Genomic DNA, 6,936 nt, shown 5'->3' with positions numbered 1-6,936 from the left:
CCCGCCCCCTGCTCCCGCACAGCCAATCAGAGAGCAGCTCCCGCACAGCCAATCAAAGAGAGCAGCTCCCAAACACAGCCAATCAGCGTCCGCCCCCTGCCCCCACAATGCCAATCAGCGCCCGCCCCCGCACAGCCAATCATCGCCTGCCTTCCAACCCCGCACCGCCAATCAGAGAGCAGCTCCCACACAGCCAATCAGCGCCCGCCATCCGCACAGCCAATCAAACAGAGCAGCTCCCGCACAGCCAATCATAGGGAGCAGCTCTCATCCGCATCCAATCAGCGCCCGCCTCCAGCCCCCGCACAGCCAATCAAAAAGAGCAGCTCCTGAACAGCCAATCAACACCAGCCTCCCGCCTCCCCCACAGCCAATCACTAACCTCGGCCCCTCAACATCAACACTCCCTCCATCTCCCTCACTCCCAGTGAGAGGGACACTCAGCCCCCTCAACACCAACACTCCCTCCATCTCAAATTCAAATTTTCAAATTCAAATCGCTTTATTGGCATGATAAGGTACATCTTATGTTGCCAAAGCATCAAAATACATTTATGGTTGAACACATAAACGCAGTTCTATTCATACAGTGTATAAACAGGTATATCCCTGAGTGTATAAATATACATTCGCATTGTTTATATATACTCTTGTCTTAGTTTACTGGTTGTCCCTCTGTTCATGGCAAGCTGTAACATAGTGTGTCGCCAGTGTTACACAGCTTCTCTCCTCTCCCAGTAGGTATGGGAGTTTTTGGTTGTCATTCAGATTTCTGAATTCAGGGCATATTTGTGAGAATTTTTGGTAGAAATTCTCTCTGATGCCCTGATATTTTCCACAGGCTGTGAGGAAGTGCATCTCTGTCTCCACCACTCCCTGACTGCAGTGAGAGCATATCCTGTCTTCTCTTGGCAGCCTGGTCTGCCTGTGTCTGCCTTTTTCGATCGCTAGGCTATGTTCGCTAAGTCTGTACCTTGTCAAGGTTCTTCTCAGTTTGTTATCCTTTACCATGGTCAGGTAATCAGCTATGTTGTATTGTCTGTTTAGGGCCAAGTAGCAATTGAGTTTGCTTTGGGTTTTTGTTGTTTCTGCCCAATATGTCAGATATTTTTCCTTTTGCTTAGCGACGATTGTGTTGGGTCGAATTCTTTGTGTTACCCTGTCACTGTCCTGGGGCTGGTTATTGTTAGTATTGTTAGTAGTTACTTCACTGAGTCCCAGGACTAGTTGACTGAGGGTATTCTTCTTTATGGTCAGCTCTTGGCATTTCAGGACGTCGTAGTGATAGCATTGGGGGTTGCTCATTTGAAGGTGATTCCAAAATTTGGTGGCTCTTTTTTGGATAGTGATTATTAATGGATATTGGCCTAGTTCCGCCCTGCATGCATTGTTTACTGTTTTCCTTTGAGTCCGGAGGATACTTTTACAGAATTCTGCATGTAGGATCTCAATTGGGTGTTTGTCCCATTTTGCAAATTCTTGTTGTGTTAGCGGTCCCCATACCTCACTGCCATAGAGTGCAATTGGTTCAATTACTGATTTGAAAATTTTGAGCCAAAAGCTAATTGGGATTTCTATTTGGATTGATTTTTTGATGGCATAGAAAGCCCTTCTTGCTTTCTCTTTCAGTTCATTCACAGCCTCCCAGTGAGAGGGACACTCAGCCCCCTCAACACTCCCTCCATCTCCCTCACTCCTAGTGAGAGGGACAACACTCAGTCCCCTGAACATCAACACTCCCTCCATCTCCCTCACTCCCAGTGAGAGGGACAACACTCAGCCCCCCTCAACACCAACACTCCTTCCATCTCCCTCACTCCCAGTGAGAGGGACAACACTTAGCCCCCTCAACATCAACACTCCCTCCATCTCCCTCACTGCCAGTGAGAGGGACACTCAGCCCCTCAACATCAACACTCCCTCACTCCCAGTGAGAGGGACACTCAGCCCCCTCAACATCAACACTCCCTCCATCTGCCTCACTCCCAGTGAGGGACACTCAGCCCCCTCAACACTCCCTCCATCTCCCTCACGCCTAGTGAGAGGGACAACACTCAGTCCCCTGAACATCAACACTCCCTCCATCTCCCTCACTCCCAGTGAGAGGGACAACACTCAGCCCCCTCATCAACACTCCCTCCATTCTCTTACTCCGTCTCTCCCTCCCTCCATTCCCCATCCATTCCTCCATTCTCACTCCATCCCTCTATTCTCATTCCATCTCTCCCTCCATTCCCTCACTCCATCCCTCCATTCTCTCCCTCCCTCCACTCCCCATCCCTCCATTCTCTCTCCCTCCCTCCGCTCCCCATCTCCATTCTCTCATTCCATCTCTCCATCCCTCCATTCTCTCCCTCCACGCCCCATCTCCATCCCTCCATTCTCTCCCTCCCCATCTCCATCCCTCCATTCTCACTCCATCTCTCCCCCTCCACTCCCCATCCCTCCATTTTCTCTCCCTCTCCACTCCCCATCCCTCTGTTCTCGCACTCCCTCCCTCTACTCCCCATCCCTCCATTCTCACTCCCTCACTCCATCTATCCCTCCCTCCACTCCCCATTGCCATCCCTCCATTCTCACTCCCTCATTCACTCCTTCCAGCCAGCCCTTTCTCCATCCATCTCTCCATCCCTCACTCCCTCCAAGTGTTGTAATGTAGGAAACACGGCAGCCAATTTGCGCACAGCATGATCCCACAAGCTGTTTTAGTGACGTTGATTTGAGGGATAAATATTGGCCCCAGGACACCAGGGGATATTTTACATCCAACTGAGATGGCAGACGGGACCTCGGTTTAACGTCTCAGCCAAAAGACAGCCCCTCCGACAGTGCGGCGCTCCCTCAGTACCGCCCCTCCGACAGTGCGGTGCTCCCTCAGTACCGCCCCTCCGACAGTGCGGCGCTCCCTCAGTACCGCCCCTCCGACAGTGCGGCGCTCCCTCAGTACCGCCCCTCCGACAGTGCGGCGCTCCCTCAGTACCGCCCCTCCGACAGTGCGGCGCTCCCTCAGTACCGCCCCTCCGACAGTGCGGCGCTCCCTCAGTACCGCCCCTCCGACAGTGCGGCGCTCCCTCAGTACTGCCCCTCCGACAGTGCAGCGCTCCCTCAGTACTGCCCCTCCGACAGTGCGGCGCTCCCTCAGTACTGCCCCTCCGACAGTGCAGCGCTCCCTCAGTACCGGCCCTCCGACAGTGCGGCGCTCCCTCAGTACTGCCCCTCCGACAGTGCGGCGCTCCCTCAGTACTGCCCCTCCGACAGTGCAGCGCTCCCTCAGTACCGGCCCTCCGACAGTGCGGCGCTCCCTCAGTACCGCCCCTCCGACAGTGCGGCGCCCCCTCAGTACTGCCCCTCCGACAGTGCGGCGCTCCCTCAGTACCGCCCCTCCGACAGTGCGGCGCCCCCTCAGTACCGCCCCTCCGACAGTGCGGCGCTCCCTCAGTACCGCCCCTCCGACAGTGCGGCGCCCCCTCAGTACCGCCCCTCCGACAGTGCGGCGCTCCCTCAGTACCGCCCCTCCGACAGTGCGGCGCTCCCTCAGTACCGCCCCTCCGACAGTGCGGCGCTCCCTCAGTACCGCCCCTCCGACAGTGCGGCGCTCCCTCAGTACCGCCCCTCCGACAGTGCGGCGCTCCCTCAGTACCGCCCCTCCGACAGTGCGGCGCTCCCTCAGTACCGCCCCTCCGACAGTGCGGCGCTCCCTCAGTACCGCCCCTCCGACAGTGCGGCCCTCCCTCAGTACCGCCCCTCCGACAGTGCGGCCCTCCCTCAGTACCGCCCCTCCGACAGTGCGGCGCTCCCTCAGTACCGCCCCTACGAGAGTGCGGCGCTCCCTCAGTACCGCCCCTCCGACAGTGCGGCGCTCCCTCAGTACCGCCCCTCCGACAGTGCGGCGCTCCCTCAGCACTGCAGTAGAGTGTCAGCCTAGATTTTTGTGCTAAGTCTCTGGAGAGGGACTTGAACCCACAACCTTCGGACCGAGACTGAGGTGGGGCCCTCCATGTGGAATAGATATGTAGGAGCAGCCCCTCGAGCCTGTTCAGCGCAAGAGGATATATTGGGGGAAGCTTTCGGGTTTCCTCGTGCCTTGGAGTGTGGTAAATTATCAGAGGGTCCAACCCATGTTGGTGCAGGGGGAAAAGAATGGCTCAAATACATCAGTCGGTGGGATCTTTCCATGAGCTGTTACACCCGTGTCACACTGCCAAACAATCTGGGGCTGACTGGCTGCGTGGCCTGGGCAAGGTTGCCGATTGTGCGCGCACAAACCCCGGTGGCTTCAGCCCGGCCACCAGCGCCCGACTTGGGTTCTGCCCTTTGAAATGTTCTAGGAGTGCCCGGGAAGTCGTAGGACCGCAGAGGGAGGCCACTTGGCCTGTCGTGCGTGCGCTGGCTCTTCGAAAGAGCTAGCTGATGGATTTTGTAGCGAGAAACATAGAAGATAGGAGCAGGAGTAGGCCATTCGGCCCCTCGAGCCTGCTCCGCCATTCAATGAGATCATGGCTGATCATCCAAACTCAGTACCCAGTCCCTGCCTTCTCCCCATATCCCTTGATCCTTTTAGCCTCAAGAAATATATCCGACTCCTTCTTGAATATATTTAATGAATTGGCCTCCACTGCCTTCTGTGGTAGAGAATTCCACAGGTTCACCACTCTCTGGGTGAAGAAATTCCTCCTCATCTCAGTCCTAAATGGCTTACCCCTTATCCTTAGACTGTGACCCCTGGTTCTGGACTCCCCGACCATCGGGAACATCCTTCCTGCATCTAGTCTGTCTAGTCCTGTTTATAAGTTTCAATGAGATCCCCTCTCATTCTTCTAAACTCCAGCGAGTATAAGCCCAATCGACACAATCTCTCCTCATACATCATTCCTGCCATCCCAGGTATCAGTCTGGTGAATCTTCACTGAACTCCCTCCATGGCAAGAACGTCCTTCCTCAGATAAGGCGACCAAAACTGCACACAGTACTCAAGGTGTGGTCTCACCAAGGCCCTGTACAACTGCAGCAAGACATCCTTGTTCCTGTACTCGAATCCTCTCGCTACGAAGGCCAACATACCATTTGCCTTCTTAACCGCCCGAGACAGACACACACACACACACACACACACACACAACAGAGACATCTTTCAATGGCGTTTATTTGACGTTTACACTGTGTCCTTGTGCGGTCACCTGTGGAGACGGGACCCCCTGCTGCCCATGCCACGAACCTCGACTCCCCAGGGTGAGGGCGGCGGGGGTGAGGGAACGTTTCCGACCTTGCCGCTTCCGCTGGGTACAAGGGGCACTTGGAGAGGGACCCGAATCCGAGGGGGCGGTGGGGGCAAAGAGAGGTGCGTGCAAGACAGATCCATCCCCGCGCCGTCGCACCGCTTCAAGCCGCACGTCGCATTCTCGAACCGCCCGGGAGATGCACGGTGGGGGGCTCTTCCAATCAGCCAACGAGCTCGGGGTCGGGTCCTGGGGTGGGGCACGCAGTTCTGTTTGGGGGTGGGGGGGGGAGGGGGGGGGGTGCGGCTGATGCAGAGCGCTCCCTGACGGCACCACCTCCTGACCAGCTCGGAGGGAAGGTGGCGGGCTGGCAGGGCGCAGATTCAAGCCGGCAATTGAGTTGGGGAGCCCACGGCTTATAGGGAATGCCGAGGAGAGGCACATCCTCACAGAGGGGTGGTGGTGGGTGGGGGGCGGGGGGAGAGGCTGGTAAAGGTCAGAGGGTTCTGATGCACTGCCCCAGGGCTGGATACGGAGCTTCGAGGAGACGCCTGGTATATTCGGGGGGACACGCGCGTTAGGGTGGTAGTTTAAAGATTTCCTGCAATGGCGGAAAGATGAAATGATATTATTTAAAATGGGCAGGGGCAGGGTGGGGAACAGCAGAGTGAGAAATAGGAGGTAACGTTCAGAGTCTGGCGTCACAGTGCAGCTCCTGGAGGCGACGTCCAACAAACGATTCTCTTCCTCGCCACTTCTCAAAGTGCTGGGGCGCGGGTTACGTGGTCGGGGGGGGGGGGGGGGGAGGCCGCGCGAGAGGGAGGGGGCTGCGTGAGGGGGGGAATCGGCACTGCGGGACGGGGGGGGTGGGGGCGTTTGCGGGGTCGCGCCGTGCGTTACGAAGCCGAATCCGAGGCCTCCGAGCTGTCCTTCAGGTCCGTGCTCTCCGTCGCCTCGCTGACCTCCTTGCTGTCCCCGCTGTCCTCCGCCCCGTCGCGGGGCCGGCCCGGGACGCCCGCCGCGCCGCCCCCGCACCGCTCGTCGCGGCAGCAGTCGGGAAAGTGGTTAGACCTGTGGTGGGCCCGGTGATCCAGGGACCCCAGCACCAGCGGTTTCAGCCTCTCCCTCGTGTCCGCTTGTTTCCTGAACTGGAGGAAAAGCCAACGGCAATGAAGTACATCCAGGAATACCAGATTACCGACATCCCCGCCCTCGGAATACCGCGCACCCCCCCCTCCAGGAATACCAGAACACCGTCCCCCTGGAATAAGGCGCTCCCCACCCACCCGAGGGTGCAGGGGTATGGGGTCTGTTGGCACCAGCCGCCTCCGCTCCCTCACCCCATGCTCACCCTTCGTGTGTGAACACACACACACACTCACACAGACACACACACACACTCACACACTCATACAGACATTCACAGACACACACAATCACACTCACAGACACACACACACTCACAGACACAGACACACTCACACACTCTCACTCGCGCACACTCACTCTCTCGCACGCTCACTCGCACGCACTCGCTCTCTCGCGCACGCGCACTCACTCTCTCGCGCACGCGCACTCACTCTCTCGCGCACTCACTCTCGCGCACTCACTCTCTCGCGCACGCGCACTCACTCTCTCGCGCACGCGCTCGCTCTCTCGGACGCACGCGCTCGCTCTCTCGGACGCACGCGCTCGCTCTCTCGGACGCACGCGCTCTCTC

This window comes from Somniosus microcephalus, unplaced genomic scaffold (genome assembly GCF_052327205.1).
Source record: "Somniosus microcephalus isolate GS21.2 unplaced genomic scaffold, FLI_Smic_1.0 unresolved_chr7, whole genome shotgun sequence".
In the NCBI taxonomy this organism is placed as follows: Eukaryota; Metazoa; Chordata; class Chondrichthyes; order Squaliformes; family Somniosidae; genus Somniosus; species Somniosus microcephalus.
This window is presented reverse-complemented; position numbering follows the sequence as displayed.